A 20,579-nucleotide genomic window follows, 5' to 3' on the forward strand; every position below is an offset into this window, starting at 1 on the left:
GTTTTTGGTCCTCCTTTTTGCCCCCATGCTGCCTTCATCTCTCTTGTTCTGATGATTAAAGGAATGTCCCGGTCAACAAAAAAGAGTTCAAGATGGAGGTTCACATCAGTGGGGTGCAGGGAGGGAGTGGTCACTAGGCAAGGGGACAGGGTAGGGAGAGAGGAGGTAAGGGTGACAAGGAGATGTTAACGCGAGCTGGGAGAAGGTGACAACAGAGGCTGCAAGGGTGGGTGGTCTGATGACCTGGGCAGTGGGAAGCAGGCCCCCCCTGAGGGTCTCCTATGCTCATCTAGGCAGCCCTGGGATAAATGTGTCACCCTACCTCTTTAGTGCCTTTTTGCATGTTGAAAATATGTCACTATTGCGACTGATGGTCCAAGGCTCCTTTGTAACAGCAGGGGAGTGATTGTGGAGGATGTGGTATTCAGTCCACACTCTCTAAATTACAACTGATAAACTTTAGCAAGCCTGTGGGTCGCGGAGGGAGGGTGCACGGCTGCCACCGCCGGGCCTTCTATTGCTCCGCTTCCACACACGCCAAATACACACATATGAAGTCTCAACAGGACTGTGACTGACCCCTCTGTACATCTCATCAGTGCTTAATTTGTAAAATAATTAGCACAGAGTGCAACCTGTTTTATAGGAGTCAAGCTATAGAGCTGCCGAGTGCTGGACTGCTGACTGCCAGACTGCTGACTGCCGGACTGCCGACTGCCGGACTTATGACTGCCAGACTGCTGACTGCCAGACTACTGACTGCAAGACTGCCGGACTGCTGACTGCAAGACTGCCGGACTGCTGACTGACGGACTGCTGACTGCCGGACTGCCGACTGCTGACTGCAAGACTGCCGGACTGCTGACTGCAAGACTGCCGGACTGCTGACTGCCAGACTGCTGACTGCCGGACTGCCGACTGCTGGACTGCTGACTTCAAGACTGCCGGACTGCTGACTGCCGGACTGCTGACTGCTGGGCTACTGACCGCCAGACTGCTGACTGCTGGACTGCTGACTTCGGGACTGTCGGCTGCCACACTCCTGACTGTCAGAGTGCTGACTGCTGACTGCTGTCTGCCAGACTGCTGACTGCCGGACTGCCAACTGCCGGACTGCTGGACTTCCAGCGGCCATACTGCTAACTGCCAGGCTGCTGACTGCCAGACTGCTGACTGCCGGACTGCTGACAGCCCTACTGCTGGACTGCCGGACTGCTGACTGCTGGACAGCTGACTGCCACACTGCCGACTACTGGACTGCTGGACCACTGGACTGCTGACAGCCCTAGTACTGGACTGCTGACTGCTGGACTGCTGACTGCTGGACTGCTGATTGCCGGACTGCTGTCTGCCCGACTGCTGGACAGCTGACTGCCGGACTGCTGACTACCGGATTGTCAGCTTTTTGACTACTGGACTGCCGGACTGCTAGACTACTGAATGCCGGACTGCTGACTGCTGGACTGCTGACTGCCAGACTGCTGACTGCCCGCCTGTTGGACTGCTGACTGCCGGAATGCTGGACTGCTGGACTGCTGACTGCTGGACTGCTGACTGCACGACTACTGCCAGACTGCTGAATGCCAGACTTCCGAATCCTAGGGTTGCCCAATACCAAACCTGTCTAGTCTTGATTCCACCTCTTCCCTCTTTCTTCGGCCTCACTACACTTCCTGTCTCTTCACCTCAGTCTTGCAGGTTCTTTTCTTCCGTGGCCACAGTTCTCCTATCTTTCTCTCTCTTGCTGTGGGTCAAAGCCTACAGATGAAAACTGAGTCAGGCTCCTCTAGAATAAGTGCCGGGGTCCACAACCTCCAACTCCTCCTTAAATTAATCCCTGCCGGGAGCAGCCGTGTATTCGCTGCTTGTCTGATGAAGGGTTAGACGCTTTCTTTTATGTGATTTTACTCTCTTGAGGAGGCTACGCTTCAGCCTAAACTTTTATTAATATCTAACAACCGCCTCTCTCTCCATCCTTGTTTGATGGTTCAGATGCGCGATGAAATCTGCAATTAGCCGAGGCTGTGCATCGATTGGCCTCCCCTGGGATCCGGGGATTACCCGCTGATCGATGGGGAACCTCCCGGTGCTTGTACCGCATGTGTTCTCTCACTCAGCGCCAATTGCCGCATGTGAACTGTACACTCTCCCAAATCAATGCTGCATTTGTCATACGACGCCAGCTTCTTTCCTCCAGCTACAGTCTTCTCAGCACACACTAGAGATGGATCTATACATCCGAATAATACAGGGGCCGCCTCAATCATTCTGTGTAAACATGCAAGTAAATTCCTTGTTATTCTCTAGTAATGCCGCTCACCTGTCTCAGAACCTGGGATTAGCACGTTATGATCAGGGTTAAAGGTATTCTGTGGTACTGGAGGATCAAGTTATGTGTCAGCAAGAAAAATCAAATTATGCGGCATTATGTAGCGCATTCAGTTGAAGAATTGTTTGTACAATTTTGTCATTTTAACACACATCAATGCTCTCTTGCCAAAAACGTTGCGTGCTTTTTTAGTATTTTGTTAACCGTTTAAAATAGAAGAGTTTAGTTAGCTACAGCAGATGATGGATAATACGGGAAGTGCACTAAATCGATAATTATGCGGTCAGCACGACATTATCAAAATTGCATAATTACATTGGCTGAGAAAGCCATTGAATTACACATACATATGTTAAAAAATGCATGTAAAACATTCAAAATGGACTCTATGAGCTGGAACTCATTCAGACATCCAATGGCCTGAGACAAGGCTGCATTTCTGCACCTTTGTAGGGTCGAGCCTGCGTTGCATGCGCTCGCGCATGCGCATCGCAGCAAGACGCTTTAGTGTTTAGAAAAGGGCTCGGAGCCCCGCCCATCAGTGTCTTTCATTGGTTCGTGGGCTTGCCTAATAAAATCTGCTTGCTTTCATTAGTCGAAGGCTCGCATATGTCATGCATTTTCCAGTGGCTCGTCCTCCTGGAGCGCAGCGACCAAGTACAGAAAACATGCGAGGCTCGCTGTTTTCTATCCGGCTCGTGGACTACTTTTTCTCTAATTTACTGGCGCGATTTCGCTTGGCAGAAGTCGAGCGCTTTACATAGTTAATTGCACTTTTTCGGGTTAGGTACATAGATGCACTTTTGCCGATAGGTGAAAAGTCGGGTTAGGAGTTTACAACGCTATCAGCTTTAACAGGAGCAAACACGAGACCTGTTGCATTGCAAATGCTTGTTTGTTTAGCTTTCCCCCGTGTCGTGATCCTACTGACACAGCTGAGCACGCCCTGGTGGTCTCGTGTACACTTTAACAACATGTTGCTTTTTAAACACATACTGTGACCAGATGCATGCACATCTGCACAAACCACCCTCCTCCCCAGGTTTAGGACGTGGCTAACTCATTGTCCACGCTACAAAACCTGCCCTTATGCCCCCCCAAAACTGCCAAGCGTCTACCTTTTCCCATGCTGCAGAATAAACCTTTGTTTTGTATCACATCCTTTCTGTTTCTACGTAGAGATCTCTAGCATCTTAAATTACATCTGCACTACAGAAAAATGTAGGGATAATTAAAATACATTTTAAAAGCCTATTTGGGGCAGACCAATCTGAAAAGCCTTCAGGTGCATTGTTCCCCAACCCTGATGTTAAATAGGACAAAACATACTTTCTTACACATAGATGTTGCCATATTGCATGCCCAACTCCTTAGTGTGTGTTGAGAAACTGGACTTACAACAATTATGGTGGGTATCTGTATTACATTAGATATTGGTAAGATGGATAAGAATACTGATGTTTTGATAAAAGTTGAAAATTCATCACTGGTCGTTTGCCAAGGGCATTTGACGAGGTGCAGATAAATTGCTATATGAGTGAAACTATCTCACATGATCTAGACCAGAAACATCAGCTAAGAACAGGCCAGTTCCTTTGGTTTAGGGATCTGAGGGGCAGCTCGGCAGTGCTTGTAAGAAGTATTACCTTCAGCCCATGGATTCTCAGGGACCAGATGTCACTGAGAGCTCACTGAATGTTAAGACCCTCTTTTTAGGCGCTATCACTGGTTAGTAGTAGCAGGTGCCAAGGCCTCTGCCTGAAGGGTGGTGTGGGTGATTCACTATAAGTCGAATTTCCAGGCAGCATTATAACTTTTCTATAATTACTTTACTCCACCTTTAAAGATTTTGCATGAGAGTCAAAATGGAGTTTGTTTAAGGCTCGTAGTAGGAAAGGCTCCATCCAAATGACGTGGGTGCCTCAAGCAAGCAGCGTGATCCTCTGCACTTTAACAGTATTTATGGATGCAGAGGTAGGTGTAATAGGGAGCTCATGTGCATGTGATTTCTGGCTTGCAGGTAAAGTCAGGGCCATCGGAAGGGGTGGGTTATTACCCAGGACCCACAGTTTTTCAGAGCTCTGCGTTAATGCTACAACATTTATATATACATTTTAAATCATGACACTTTAAAGCATTAATTCCATATTTATTAAGCCACCTAACAGGGCTAATACTATTAGATGGTGCCAGATGTTGGATTTGCTGTTTTTTTCTCTTTCCCATCAGAGCATGTCTTTCAAACTTCGAAACAAGTCATCCTGCTTTGGGGTCTCACATACATTTGTCTACCTGAGCCCCACAAAACGTCTGACCTGCCTCTATAAAGTCAGACAGTAATACATGTGCAATGTTCAAGATTTTCCATTGTTTTTGGTGGATGTGGGTGTACATGCTGGCTTTCTCTGTTGTATACAAAAGAGGGAAACCCAATAACCAGTACTTGACCTGGGTCCAGTAACATAAACACAAAGAGCAGTAATCAGTAAGACGGGATCAATTATCTATACAATAACAAAGAAACGTGATTAATTCTTTCTTTGGGGTTTAATTCCTTTCCCAATTTTGTTTCAAGAAGTATTTTTACAAGGCAGAGAATGGCTCAAAAAGCTTCTGTTGCATGGCATTTGGTATTTAAACACATTACATATACTGTATAACATACATGTACAAAGTAAACTACACATGGTATAGTCTATTTCGAGGGCAACTATATATGTTGCAACCTCAGAGACAAGCAGACTGTCACTAGGGGGTTGTCCCCTAATGTAAAGTTTTTAGAAAACGGTAGTGGTTACATATATTCTTTGTGGTTGTAATCCACTAGGATGCGATGGTAGGGGGTCCGTGTAAGAGCCTCTCTAGGATAACTGTGTATTTTTTAAAAGGTATCTAGCAATATGAAGCATATTTGTTTTAGGGATTGAATACAGCTCAAGATCTCTATCTCGCCAGAAAGTGTGTCGACGCGTTTCGGCCTTCAAGTCTGGGCCTCATCAGGACAATCAAGGGACAACTGCAAGGATTGGAAAAGAAACATATAAGCTAAAATCCAAGAAATTACTGAGTTTCAAGGGTAAAAACTGTGAATGGAGTGCCCTTTCTGTGGTGTGGTGCCGCCGTAATCTAAAACGGTTGGTGATGAACTGTAACCAAGCGTGAAAAGAAAGATCTATGGTAAACATATCTATGACTAAAAACACATGGGTGTCGCAAAAGTCTAATTGTAAGCAGTGTCGTGACAACTTAGTGCTGGCCGTGCTTCTGTATACGTACAGTATTATTGAGTGGTGCTTGCAAACCATTGTTTTTGGTGGATGTGGGTGTACATGCTGGCTTTCTCTGTGCGGGCACAAGGATGTAGATATGTGCAGGCAGGGCTCACTTCAGCGGCGGATGTGGTGTGGTTACATTGCGGCTGACAGGGGAGTCTGGTGATTGGTTGGACATTTTTGCAGATGCTTCATAACAAGTGCGTACAGCATCTCTCTGCCGTACAAAAAACCAATGTAGAGAGGCCAACAATATTCACTGCTGCATCATTAGACCTGCGCAGTGCTGATATGGAGGCATCACAGTGCTCTGACACTGTCAAAAGCAAGGGAGTGCAAGCCTGTTCTTATGTAAGGCAAATAATACAGCGGATTCACAACGCCACCTAATGGCAGCACAAAATTACTACATAAGGCCACGATATGCAAATTTTATTTTCCCCAAGGGCACTGTAAATAATTACACTGTATCTACAGATCTGCTGCTTTTGAACATGTATGATTCAGGCAATGTAATTTTTTTAATATATTTTTAAAATTAATTGAAATTGACTCACACAACCACTTATGAGTGCAAGTGAGCATTACAATAAAGATGTGAAACACAGACACTTAAAAATCACATTCAAAGAAAGATCAGGAGGCAAAGCAGTGTACCTTCTACTGAGTTGACGGTGGAGAACCTGTGTAAATTGCAGCAGGTGTAGAGTCACTGGGGTCCAGAGCTGTGAGGGCCCCTATGCATGCCAAGTAAGGCCATCTAAAATCCAAACTGGAGGGTGGCTGGGTAGGATGGCCCATGTTCCTTCCATGCATTAGAGCCCATAGTGCATCTGGAAGCTGTGTAAGATGGCACAAGTGTGAGGCCCATCAAGGATAACTCAAGAATAGCAGACATCACAAAGACCTTGGGTGATCCTTTGTCATTGCAGTCACCTGGGACCTTGCAATCCCCAGTGGTCCAATTGACCCCAGTGGATGCTCAATGTGAGGGTTAAGCTCGGCACTGAGAAGTGGTATTGTTCTCACACTAGCGCCTATTATTAAGACACAGGCAAAGTTGTGGGTATAAATCATTTATGTGATCTGTGAGGGGTGTCATGATGTGCTGCACTGGCTTAGCCCAGAGCCCAGCCTCTGTTTTATAGGCCTGCAGTCAGAGACACTTTCATGCATGGGCAAACTAGGCAGCTGCCCATGGCCCCTGCCTTCCAAGGGCCCTGCTAGGAAAGTGAACTATAAATATATATGAGCTCTGTGAACATCTATCTTTGTTTCTCTACTTTATGTTATCTTAAGAATTTTTGGGGATCCTGGGCAAGACCTATTTGTGATCTTGTTAAAGTTTAGCATATATTTTAGTACTGTTTGGCATCATGCCGGCTTGCATTAGCAGCAAATGGGTAGTAATATTCATTATTTTCCCTACAGGGGCTTCCAAAATAAGTCTTGCCCAGGGCCCCAAAATCGTTAGATAAACACTGCCAGGAGCGTAAAGTGAATTCTATAAATCCTCTATTTCTCTTGGTGCTTTATTTTCAGACAGCAAAGCTTAGAGACAAAAAGAGGCAAAAGCTGTTTACTGTTACTGAGCTGCACTGTCAGAATATAAAGTCAGTGTCTATTGGAAAAGTCTGGGAGCAGTGACCACCGGCTGCCTAAACATCCCCGCCGAGCACACAGGATAGAATTCAAAAATGTCTTTGGCCCGGGAAGCGCATCTCATTCTGGGGGTTTTGGAAGGTAAACCAGAACTGGCACGTGGCTGCGCCCTGGAGCCTGTGTGCCTGAGCGGAGTGTCACAAGCAGCCGCCGCGTGAGTCACAGGCGGACGTGTGAACAGCCAAGCGCCAGGCGAGGGGGCCTCAGGAGATCCTGCGCAGGAGCTGAGGGACAAGGGGGCGTATTCAGAGCTGTCAGTGTCACTCTCTACCCCCTCCCCCCACACACACACACACCCATCCAAAGACGTCCATCTTGGGCCTAGGAGGAAACTGTGTCACTCCTGACAGCCCTTGGTGCCACAATCCTCTCAGTGGCAGGTGGAGACAACAAGGCGCCCATCTGAACTAACAGTGCCAAGCACTTTCTCTTCCTACACGTTGCAGTGGGACAGCATTTTTTGAGGGCGAGCGCAAAGCGCTCCGGCCCCTGTTGTAATCTCTTTTTGGGCTTCTAACCACAGCCATGTCTCGTCAGTCCTTTACATTGGTTCCTGGGCTTGCTTTTTAAAATCTGCTTGCTTTTATTAGTGAAATGCATGCATAAGTCATGCCTTTTCCGGTGTTCAGCCCTCCTCGAGCGCACCGGTCAACTACTGAAAACATACTAGGCTCCATGTTTTCGGTATGGTTTCTAGACTACTTTTTCTCTTTATTTCGCAGCGCAATGCGATCACTCTCATTTTTTTCCATTTAATGTGGCAAGAAAAGTCTGGTTAGCAGTTTACAACGCTAATAGCTCTAACTCTACAAAATGCGAGACCCGTTGCATTGCAAATGCTTGTTTTCTTTCCCGCCTCTTGAACAGCAGATTATATATGCCTGCCAGCTTGTTTTTTGCCCATGTATGGATTTGTGAGTTCACAAGCAGTCATTCATACCAGGTCAAACATTTTAACAAAAACTATTTTCTCAGAACATCTAAGGAGCATCCAGTGTCACCCATTTTCTGACAAGTGGGTACAGGTAGGTGAGGTTTAATGAGGAAAATTCGAATTTTTAAAAATGAGACATGGGATAAATAATTGTAATATGCATGACATATTGGCCTCTGCGGCTGAGGCCTCCCAAACAGGCTTGGCCACATATACTAAGTACATATGTGAATTATTGGTATCATTGGTACAGCTGATGATATCATGGGCCTTCTGTTACTTCTTTAGGGCACACTGTCACTAAGAACTGTAAAACTAACAAAAAAACACTCCTTGTGTGTCAGTATTATTAGCACAGAACAACAAACTCCACTGTTGAAGGGGTTAGGGACAGGATAAATTTAGCTCTCAACTTCTGACTTTAACTCAGCTTGCCTGATACACAGAAATATTGACACCTTTTGCTGCAATCCCCAGGCCTCTTTGAATTAAATAAAATATTATCTTGCAATTGATTTAACTCTCTCAGGTATGGAAAATGCTATTAACAGTAAAAGTAAAACACAAATGCAATTTGCCTGAAACACTCAACTCTGCACTCAATATTGAAGTAATTGAGTTTAGCAGCTTTTGAGAGATTGGTTGATGTGTGCCTGACCTCCAAGGGTCTAATGAGATGTATGCTTGTAGTTGAGACCTTGTCTCAGTTTGCAGCAGCTCTGGCTTGAGCTTTCAGGGGCAAAGTGAGATTTACCAAGCCACACAAGCATAGATGTTGATTCACCAATATGTCAGGAGTAGCAGAAATTACATCATACACCCTATGAGCTTAATGATGACACAGGAGATTTGCATCATATGGCCTTTTACCCTTAACTTAAGCATGTGATGTCACATGACCTTTACTCTGATTACATCACAATAATGAACATAGCTGAAGTTCCATACCAATTTCATGATTAATAGAACACAACACATAGAAATGTCTAATGTATATATAATCTATAATAAGGTGCTGACATTATATGTCAAGGGAACATTTATCCTATTTGCAAGTGAGTTCAGTCTCTTGAACTCACTTACCCTGGCTCACATAATTGTACTCTCTCGCTCACTCTTACTCTGACTCACTTATACTTTCGCACTTATTCACTTACACGCATGATCCCACATTCATACATGCTCACACATACACGCTCTCTCTCACAAATTCTTACCCACATGCATGCATACAACATACTTTTAAAAGCATTTGATTTTACATGCCATGTGTTCCTCTAGGTAACTATGACGTCTGGTAGGCACTGAGCCATCAAACCCAGAAGCTGAATGTCCTCCCTTGGGTGAATATCAGCCAGAGCCGAAGCGATGCTGACGTTCAGGGCACCCCCTGATCTAGATGCACCTCTCTGCACTGTGATCTCTTTCTACTACTCAAGTTGTCTTCATAGAGGCTCACGTCAAGGCTCCTAAAGGCAGTCCATCTTGCTTCAATTACACAACAAACCAAAACCTGAAGCTTGATCTCTAGACTTATTTCAGTTCCTTTTAAAAAGACCCATCACCCACCAATCCTATTGATGGCATGCTTCATCATAGGGGTCCCACCCCGGTTGCCTAGCACCTCCGGGGTATGCTTCTATGCTTGATTACAGCAGAGCAGGACAATTGTTTTTGTGCACCAAAAGTGTGTTGCCTGCATATGTGATTTAGGGCGAGATGTAGGTACGTTGGGTTTTGCGATTCACAAATTGCGAGTGAGAGCATACGGAAAGTGAGGAGTCCACTTTTAGCCACCTTGGTATATTTTACATATGTGTATAGGATCAACATCATGCTAGCTCTTCATTTAAAAACCCTTGCAAGGCCCACTGCCCTTCAGAGAGATATTGGACTTTCTCCCTCCATGTCCAGAATCTAAATAGTGAGAACTTTGGTTCAGAACTAGAGGAGCCACTTTTCTGACTGCTTCTCTAGGGACTGGTTTTATCTCTTTTTTGTCAGATGTTTGGACTTGTACGGCCAGAAGTTCAGCATCTTCGAGTCAGTCGATCCACCTGTGAGCCTTGGTCATTTCAACGTCAAGAGGCCTGGGCTGGGATTTGTTGCCTCTTGAGCAGGCACTGAGTGTTGACTCAACCTGCTACATTCAGACTAGAAGTCTTGTAAGTGTGAAGGTACAAAGCTGTGTTTACCTTCTACAGACTGTCATCCACTGGCTGTTCTTTTATTCAGGGCTTCTCTGAGCTGCCCATTTTCGAAGCCCTAAACTCCATGCACTCAATTACCCTACATTTTCCATTTTTTGTAACCAGTTTTGAATCCTTTCAACAATATCCTTGACGTTTAATTTTGGTCTTATTAGATGCTTAGCTTCTTAAATTAGACCTGGTCTGCTCTTTTAAATTCTTTTTTCATGACGGTATTCTACACATAACCCTTCACGTGACAGTCTTGTTGCTTAGACCTAGCTACCAAGGGTGAGTCTAGGACCCTTTAGAAACCTGTTTACCTCTATGGGCTTTGCACTGTCTCCATCACCCACTGCTGAGACCTTTGAGGCTGCCACCTGTGTCTCAGTAAACGCTTTACGGTATTTGTGAAGTTGTCAGTGTTTGTCACTAAACTCTTTCCCACTCACATACAGACATGATGTGCCCGCCCACTGATGGGATTACAAGTACCACCAAGCAGTGGCGGCCGGCAGCTTTAGGAGGGAGGGGGCGGGCGGGATACACACACACACACACACTCATTCTTTCACACACAGACACACACGCACGCACGCACATCCATTAACAACACTCATACCATTCAAACGTGCACGCACACACCAAACATTCATTTTAAAAGATCACACACACTCATTCTTTCACATGCACGCACGAACGCACATCCATTAACAACACTCATAACACTCAAACATGCATGGTCGCACCAAACATTCAATTTAAAACATCACACACACACACACACACACTTACCTTCAGCCTCTAGGTCACAGAGTGGGGTGGGGTCAGCAAAGAGTGGGATGGGGTCAAAGAGACTGCTGACCCCACCCCACTCTGTGATGAAGTGTCACTGATTGACACTCACCTTGGACACTTCAGGGCTTAAACCTGAAGCGCCCAGGGAGAGTGTCAATTGGTGACGCTTTCCTTGTCACCCAGGGGAGGGCCTCGAGGCACCTTTGCTGAGCCGAAGAGGTCACATCCATAGGAGCTGTGACCTCCTCAGCCCAGCACAGTTCAGCTCAGGCAGCCAGGAGTCTGCGCAAATCGCACATGTCTGCTCATGGCTGCCTGAGCTGAACATGGAGAGTGTCTGTCAGGCTGACCTTTGGTGAGCGTGACAGACACTCTTCATGAGGGGCAAAAGGTGGGGGGGTGGTCCTCCGCCCTAAAGGACGGGCCACCACTGCCACCAAGTGATGCAAGTGAAATCTCATGCCGCATAATTTTTTTCTTATCAGAATGTGTAAATGAATACTAATAAACACATCAGAGTCACCACTCACATACTCTGGATGGCTAGTTGCAATCCTTCTAGCTCGAACGTCTTTCCTGACCAGTAACTATTTACCTAGTTATATGGGAGTAAAGTAACATGGGCATCTAAGCAAGGTAACTCATGTATATAACTTATAAGTTAGCAAGACCAAATCTCTACGTCTAGTGGCCGAATTACATTCAATTTGCACTGGTGCATGAAAACCGAGCAAACCTACTGTGTACTTTTTTGCTGCTTCTACGACAAGAAATTGAGCGAAAGGATTTTTATTCTGTTAATATTACATAAAAAACCTCATGCAGGGTAAAATGGGGAATCGTATTGTGAAAATGCATCTGTTGCTTCTAAATAATTGTAGGTGTGCGGTGTTTTTAAAGAAAGAGCAACACATCCATTAAGAACTTTAAATAATGGAGAAAATTGATTTTTAATGTTGCTTCTGCTAAGGTTATAAGAATTGCAGGAAACTGAGCTGGCATCTAGCGTCATCACATCTAACACATTTGAAAATGCCGATAGTAATGACTTTAACATACCTTTAATGGTGTAAAATAGTTTTGTTCTATGCATTTTGCTCTGCTTTAACAATTTAATTTGGAGTCAATTAAGTTTACTCCATTCACTACCTCTCAAGTCGCAACCATGTCACAAATCCGATGTTTTCTGTTTTTTACTGAGGTAAAACTTTAGGTTAAATAGTCGGAATTCTGGTGCTTTAAAACTTTGCAGTCAGACAGCCTCTTAGACATTTGCTTTTTTGGCAAAGAACAAAAAGATGGGCTGAGGCCACATAGCCCTACTCTGAGCCCCAGATTTCTGTCTCATCCTCCAGTCCTGATTCTTTCACAGTTACCCCCTCAGCCAACGAAATGTGACATTGTGTATGGCATGACACCCTTCACAACAACTACACAGTCCCGCTATCCTGGATCCCTTAAGCCAGGGTTCTGCAAAGTCGATCCTGGAGAGCCCTGTCCATGCCAGGTTTTTAGCATATCCACATTTAGAAAAATGTAGGTTTCTGAAACATCTTTTTTCTACATGTGGATATGCTATAAACCTGGCATGGACCCGGCTCTCCAGGACCGACTTTGCAGAACCCTGTCTTAAGCCCACTCAATGGGGTTGTTGATGACACCCAGACTTACTTGAGATTAGGGGGAAGTTTTGAAACCCTCATAGAGCTGTAAAGTGACTGAAAGATGTCCATCCCTGCAGGAAGCTGACCTTGTTTCAGGGCCTAGTCAATGCACCACCCCTACCTTTTACATGGTCCGGCACTCCCCCCACTTTCCAATGCGTGCATGCTGTGCATGGGGGATCATCAAGGAGGTCTTCCACAATCTACGACAACTACTGGGTATGTTGCCTTTGCTGATGCTCCCCCATAAACTAGCCTTGGATCTCAGATTCCGGGTGGATTCCAGCAGAAAAGTGCCAGAAACTGATTTTGACCGGCACGAAATGTCCAAAATCATGCGGATTGACTTACAATTAACTAGAGAGGGTGGAACAATAAGGAGCTCCCCTCCTCCAAACATTGTGGGTCCCTTGTTAGGGAAAGATTGGGGTTCCAAAACTGTGCTCAGTTGATATGGCCCTGCAAAGCTGTACTTAGAGATATCTCTCCAGGATCTTCCGCCCATACTATCCTTGCAAGAGCTGGGGAGGAGAAAACCACAACTTCTTGTCATAAGGACATATAATTAGAAAAAGGTTGCTGGAAGAACAGCCACAAACAGGGCTCCGGTCTGTGGAACAGTCTGGTTTCTCAAGGCTCCTTTCTGCGGAACAGTCTGGCTTCTCAGGGCTTCATTCTGCGGAACAGTCTGGCTTCTCAGAGCTCCTTTCTGTGGAACAGTCTGGCTTCTCAGGGCTTCATTCTGCGGAACTGTCTGGCTTCTCAGGGCTCCTTTCTGTGGGACAGTCTGGCTTCTCAGGCACCTTTCTGCGGAACAGTCTGGTGTCTCAGGGCTCCATTCTGCAGAACAGTCTGGCTTCGCAGGGCTCCTTTCTGCGGAACAGTCTGGCTTCTCAGGGCTCCTTTCTGCAGAACAATCTGGCTTCTCAGGGCTCGAGTCTGTGTAACAGTCTGGTTTCTCAGGGCTCCATTCTGTGGAACAGTCTGGCTTCTCAGAGCTCCTTTCTGCGGAACAGTCTGGCTTCTCAGGGCTCCTTTCTGTGGAACAGTCTGGCTTCTCAGGGCTCCATTCTGCGGAACAGTCTGGCTTCTCAGGGCTCCTTTCTGCGGAACAGTCTGGCTTCTCAGGGCTCCTTTCAGGGCTCCTTTCTGCGGAACAGTCTGGCTTCTCAGGGCTCCTTTCTGTGGAACAGTCTGGCTTCTCAGGGATCCTTTCTGCTGAACAGTCTGGCTTCTCAGGGATCCTTTCTGCTGTACAGTCTGGCTTATCAGGGCTCCTTTCTGCAGAACAGTCTGGCTTCTCAGGGCTCCATTCTGCGGAACAGTCTGGCTTCTCAGGGCACCATTCTGTGGAACAGTCTGGCTTCTCAGGGCTCCATTCTGCGGAACAGTCTGGCTTCTCAGGGCTCCTTTCTGTGGAACAGTCTGGCTTCTCAGGGCTCCTTTCTGCTGAACAGTCTGGCTTCTCATGGCTCCTTTCTGCTGAACAGTCTGGCTTCTCAGGGCTCCATTCTGTGGAACAGTCTGGCTTCACAGGGCTCTTTTCTGCGGAACGGTCTGGCTTCTCAGAGCTCCTTTCTGCTGAACAGTCTGGCTTCTCAGGGCTCCGTTCTGCGGAACAGTCTGGCTTCTCAGGATATCTCGAAGTAACAGAGAGGTCTGACGATCTATCTGTTCTGCGCTTTCAATAGGGTCACCCCTCTCCTGCCATGAAACTCCACCCCTTGCAGCCCAATCAGGACAGATGCCTTATGCAGGATCTTTCCCATCCTGGTCCTCCTCGTGCGTGTTTTTTCCCAAAGGCTTGCTCACCTTTTCCACCCACAGCAGAACCTGGATCTCGAGCACATCGAGGAGCACAGCTAACCACCCCTTCTGCAAATAATTGTCAGTATTAAAAAAAAATGAAGTTCAAAAATAGATAAGGAGAAAAGATAAGAAAATCTAAGCAATGACCTTTCTTATAATAAAATAAGTTTGAATTGTATTTCTTCACATTTTTGCCCTAAATAAAGCTTTTAGGTGAACATTTATCATAGTTTATTCTGACATCATAGAAGAACTGCAACAAAATCTCTCTAGGAAGATGTATGGCACAAGTACACCCACACACGTGCGCACACAGACAGACACACAAACACCCACACTCACACACACACACACATACAAGCACACCCACCCACACACACACACACGTGAGCACACAGACAGACACACAAACACCCCTACTCACACACACACCCCCACCCCCCACACACACATGCGCACACAGACACACACAAACCCACCCACACACACACACCCACCCACACACACGTGCGCAGACAGACACACAAACACACACACACACACACGTGCGCACACAGACACACAAACACCAACACTCACACACATACAAACACACCCACCCACACACACACACACACACGTGAGCACACAGACAGACACACAAACACCCACACTCACACACACACGTGCACACACAGACACACAAACACACACACACACACCCACACACGTGCGCACACAGACACACCCACACACACCCACACACACACAAACACACGTGCGCGCGTGCAAACACAGACACATGATGGGCTTTTCGTATCACCCTCGCCACCTCCTTTTCATGCAAACTATGGGCTGGCTACCCTTCATCCTCACCCACATAACCACTCCAGATGTGTACACACTGCATCTACTATCAGCAGTATTTCTGCAAGTTTAAAGAGAATTTGAAAAATGGTAATTTCAGAAGGAGGGTTCAGAATTAAAGTCATTACGTGCCTAAGTCTCTCGAGTGATAGATGCCTGAACTCTCTGATCTGTGTTAAAATGCGTTTAAACAGAATTTGTGACTTCACTCTAGTCAATATATTCCCAAAAAATCTGCAAAGGCAGACAGCGATAACTTGTTAACGTTTTTATATATATGTATGTGAAATCTAATTGAGCATAACCATGCATGACGTGTTTTCATCTATCACTTCTAGAAACATAATATTCAGTCAATGACATTACTTAACTATAATGTATTAAGTTTATTTACCTCAAAAAGGCGAGAAGGATCGCACCATGGAGGTCCTTACATTAACCCCACAAAGTGTCTCATCAGTATACCTGCAATGTCACACAAACATACATGCATGTCGCGTGAGGTGGGCAGGCATTATTTGTGCGGTTTCTTTACCTAATCTGACAAGTGGATGCCAAATCTCTCAAATGTGTTTAATTCTATCACTGGTTGGTTTAGTTTTACATTAGCTTGGTTTTTATATAGTGACTCATGCCAGGAATAGCCCCGAGTGTGCAAGAAACTAACACAGTGCACCACTAAAATGCACACGTGTTCTACTTCCTAACACATAGCTTACATTTGATTTCATTCACTTTGAGGAGGAATATTTTCTCTTTTGAGAGAAGATGAGAAAGTATTGTTTTGTCATGTATCTGTTATTGTCTCCTGGTTTTGTCTTGGTGGGAGATATCAGCTCTTTCCCTGCACTTTTCAACTGAGGCTCCTTAGTTTGTCGTCATTGCATCTTCATAAAGTCACTTTTGGACACTGTTATCTACTCTCTGCACTTCTCTGTGCTCCTGTAGGTAACTATGACGTCTGGTAGGCACTGGGCCATCAAACCCAGAAGCTGAATATCCTCCCTTGGGTGAATATCAGCCAGAGCCGAAGCGATGCTGACGTTCAGGGCACCCCCTGATCTAGAAGCACCTCTCTGCACTGTGATCTCTTTCTACTACTCAAATTGTCTTCATAGAGGCTCATGTCAAGGCTCCTAAAGGCAGTCCAACTTGCTTCAATTACACAACAAACCTAAACCTTAAGGTTGCTCTGCTTAGTCAAAGCCAGGAAACATTTTACGCCCTATTCCTACAAATAAGGAGGTTATGACAAGACCCTGCCTCACAGGAGGCCCTAAAATCATGGCTCTTCAAGCTTCCAACCCCTATCTGATCCTTCACTCTCAAACAGACTACACAATGACCTTCTCCAGACCACCACACAAAGACAGTCAGTACCTCTGGCTGAAAGAATCAGCAGCGCACTCATCATGCGATGATTCATAGATCAGGTACGTTGCATAAATTCTACATGAAGGACTCTTATTTTTTTCTTTACCTCATTGTAATGAATAAATATTTGCTATTTTTATATCAACTTTTTGCGTGGACTTGAGTTCGTTACTTACGGGCTATTTTGCAATGTGATTGCTGATTAGCTTCTCGTAGCTCTTTCAGGCACCACGCTTTAGGCTTGGCCACCTAAATGGAGTTAAAAACAAGGTTAGCACAAGGAGAGTGGATTCACGCTGCCTGTGGATATCCTCAGCTACACTGTGATGGCTGCAGAGCCAGAGGTCGCTAAATAGCATCAGGGCTAAAAATCACTAAGATGGCTGTGGAGCTGAAGGTCAGTAAGATGGCTGGCTGAGGAGCTGAAGGTCATTAGGATGGATTCAGAGCTGAAGGTCATTAGGATGGCTGTGGAGCTGAAGGTCATTAAGATGGTTGTGGAGTTGAAGGTCATTAAGATGGCTGGCTACAGAGCTGAAGGTCATTAAGATGGCTGGCTACAGAGCTGAAGGTCATTAAGATGGCTGTGGAGCTGAAGGTCATTAAGATGGCTGTGGAGCTGAAGGTCAATAAGATGGCTGCAGAGTTGAAGGTCATTAAGATGGCTGCAGAGCTGAAGGTCATTAGGATGGTTGGCTGTGGAGCTGAAGGTCATTAAGATGGCTGCAGAGCTGAAGGTCATTAAGATGGCTGCGGAGCTGAAGGTCATTAAGATGGCTGCAGAGCTGAAGGTCATTAGGATGGCTGCAGAGCTGAAGGTCATTAAGATGGATGCAGAGCGGAAGGTCATTAAGATGGCTGGCTACGGAGCTGAAGGTCATTAAGATGGCTGCGGAGCTGAAGGTCATTAAGATGGATGCGGAGCTGAAGGTCATTAAGATGGTTGCGGAGCTGAAGGTCATTAAGATGGATGCGGAGCTGAAGGTCACTAAGATGGCTGCGGAGCTGAAGGTCATTAAGATGGATGCGGAGCTGAAGGTCATTAAGATGGCTGCGGAGCTGAAGGTCATTAGGATGGCTGCAGAGCTGAAGGTCATTAAGATGGCTGCAGAGCTGAAGGTCATTAAGATGGTTGCGGAGCTGAAGGTCATTAAGATGGATGCAGAGCGGAAGGTCATTAAGATGGCTGGCTACGGAGCTGAAGGTCATTAAGATGGCTGCGGAGCTGAAGGTCATTAAGATGGCTGCGGAGCTGAAGGTCATTAAGATGGCTGCGGAGCTGAAGGTCATTAGGATGGCTGCAGAGCTGAAGGTCATTAAGATGGCTGCGGAGCTGAAGGTCATTAGGATGGCTGCAGAGCTGAAGGTCATTAAGATGGCTGGCTAAGGAGCTGAAGGTCATTAAGATGGCTGGCTAAGGAGCTGAAGGTCATTAAGATGGCTGCGGAGCTGAAGGTCATTAAGACGCTCACAGAGCCAAAGCTCACTAAAATAGTCACAAAGCTAAAGATCACTAAGATGGCCGCAGAGCCAAAGATTTCTAAGAATGCAGAAGAGCTGAATATCACTGCAATGGCCACAGAGCTGAAGGTCACTAAGATGGCCTCAGAGCAAAAGGTCGCTAACACTGTTGCATAGTCAAAGGTTAAACAAGATGGTCGCAAAGCTAAAGGTCAATAGAACGGCTGCAGGTCCAAAGATCAGCAAGATGGCTGCCGAGCTAAAGATCGCTAAGATGGCTACAGAGCTAAAATTATTTACATGGCAACGAAGCGATAAATATTTGGATACATAAGGACAAGCATGTAGAGAAAAGGAGAAACAATATGTAGAAAGAGTGAAAGAGGTGGAATGACACAATGAAAGAGAAAGAGAAACAGAGATGCTCATAATGGGTGAAAAATCGGGAAAAGGAGAAGCAGAGAGAGGCGGGGGTACAGGAAGAGGAGGTTAGAGAGGGGAGACATAAAGGCCCATATTTATACTTCTTTAGTGCCGCACTTGCGTCATTTTTTGATGCAAAAGCGGGGCAAACACAAAATACAATTGTATTTTGAAAGTTTGCGCCGCTTTTGCGTCAAAAACCGGCGCAAATGCGGCGCTAAAAAAGTATAAATATGGACCAAAATGTGTAAAAGCAAGAGAGGATCAGAAGGAGAGACTCACAGTGTCTCCATAGAGTGTGAGAGTGCGTGGAAGCAGCAGAGATGAAAGTGTGAGATCGAAGAATGCGTGAAAGTAGGCCATATAAAAGTGTAAATGTGGAGAATGTGTAAAGGTGGAGAATGTGTAAAGGTGGAGAATGAGTGCGTGAAAAGAGGAGACTTGAAACTGGGAGGATGAAGAATGTGTGTGTGTGTGTTAGACAGCAGGAGATAAGAAAGTGTGAGGGTGAAGCATGTCTGTGTCTGTGTGTGAGAGCAGGAGATGTGAAAGTGTGATGGCGAATAATGTGTGCAGGTGTGTAAAAGCAGCAGATATGAAAGTGCGAGGTGTATGTGTATGTGCGTGTGTGCCTGTGCGGATACACCCCTGAGTGTGGAGAAGTGAATCAAGAGTAAATGATGCCGCTCACCCCTACACCTGCTAAGATACTTTGATGGTTTCACCCGCACTGCTGGCCTTACTACACGTGTCAGGATTGAGCGGGTCGTTGTACGGGTGGGGGGAGGATGATAGCCGGGGGTACCAAGGTCGATACATCACCAGACGGGGCAGAGGCTCTCACTGTGAGAGATCAGATTAAAGGCAGTACACATAGCAGTCTGGCACTCATCCGAGAGGTGACCACTTTTCCTGTGTAGTTCATTCCTTTCACTGCAATAGTATGAAAAAGAAAACAGCTGTATATTGGTGAGGTGCGTCGAGTCTGCCCATCCCTACGTGGTGCATTGGGCTGGCCAAATTCGGCATGGGGTATTAAGCTGGCCCACCTGTGAATTGTGCACTGTGCCTGCCAACTTCTACTTAGGCCTGGCTCACTTCTCTATCGTGTATTGGCTGACTGACTTCTGCCTGGGGTATTGGCCTGGCCCACCTCTGTATGGTGCAATGTGCCTGTCCACCTCTGAAAAATGTATTGGCCTGGCTCACCTGTACATCGGACATAAGGCTGCCACCTATGTATGGTGCACTGGGCCTGTCCAAATCTGTCTGGTGCTTTGGCTGGCTCACCACTGTATGGTGCATTGGGTATGCCCACTTCTACTTGGTGCATTGGGCTGGCCCACATCTGCATGGGGTATTGGGCTGGCCCACTTCTGTATGGTGCAATGTTCCTGCCCATCTCTGAAGAATGCATTGGCCTGGCCCACTTGTACATCGGACATAGGGCTGTCCACCTCTGTATGGTGCACTGTGCCTGTCCACTTCTGTCTGGTGCTTTGGCTGGCTCACCTATGTATGGTGCAGTGGGCTAGCCCACTTCTGCATGGGATACTGGGCTGTCCACTTCTGCCTGGTGCATTGGTTCTGCCCGCCTCTACTTGGAACATTCGGCTGGCCCACTTTTGCATGGCATACTGGGCTGACCCACCTCTGTATTGTGGACTATGCCAGCCAACCTATACTTGGTGCATTGGCTGGCTCACCTCGGCATGGTGTATTGGGCTGACTGCCTTCTGCATGGGGTATTGGCCTGGCCCACCTCTGTGTGGTCCAAAGTGCTTGCCCACCTCTGAAGGATACATTGGCCTGGTCCAC

At 46.3% G+C, this 20,579-nt stretch overlaps 1 protein-coding gene across 11 annotated transcripts in view; it reads right to left on the bottom strand.

The window, feature by feature from the left end:
- The window catches only part of OTOF (otoferlin), an 875,032-nt gene that overhangs the window by 480,764 nt on the left and 373,689 nt on the right, over window positions 1-20,579 (bottom strand). The gene's annotated exons all lie outside the window — the stretch shown is intronic.

This window comes from Pleurodeles waltl, chromosome 5 (genome assembly GCF_031143425.1).
Source record: "Pleurodeles waltl isolate 20211129_DDA chromosome 5, aPleWal1.hap1.20221129, whole genome shotgun sequence".
NCBI lineage: Eukaryota > Metazoa > Chordata > Amphibia > Caudata > Salamandridae > Pleurodeles > Pleurodeles waltl.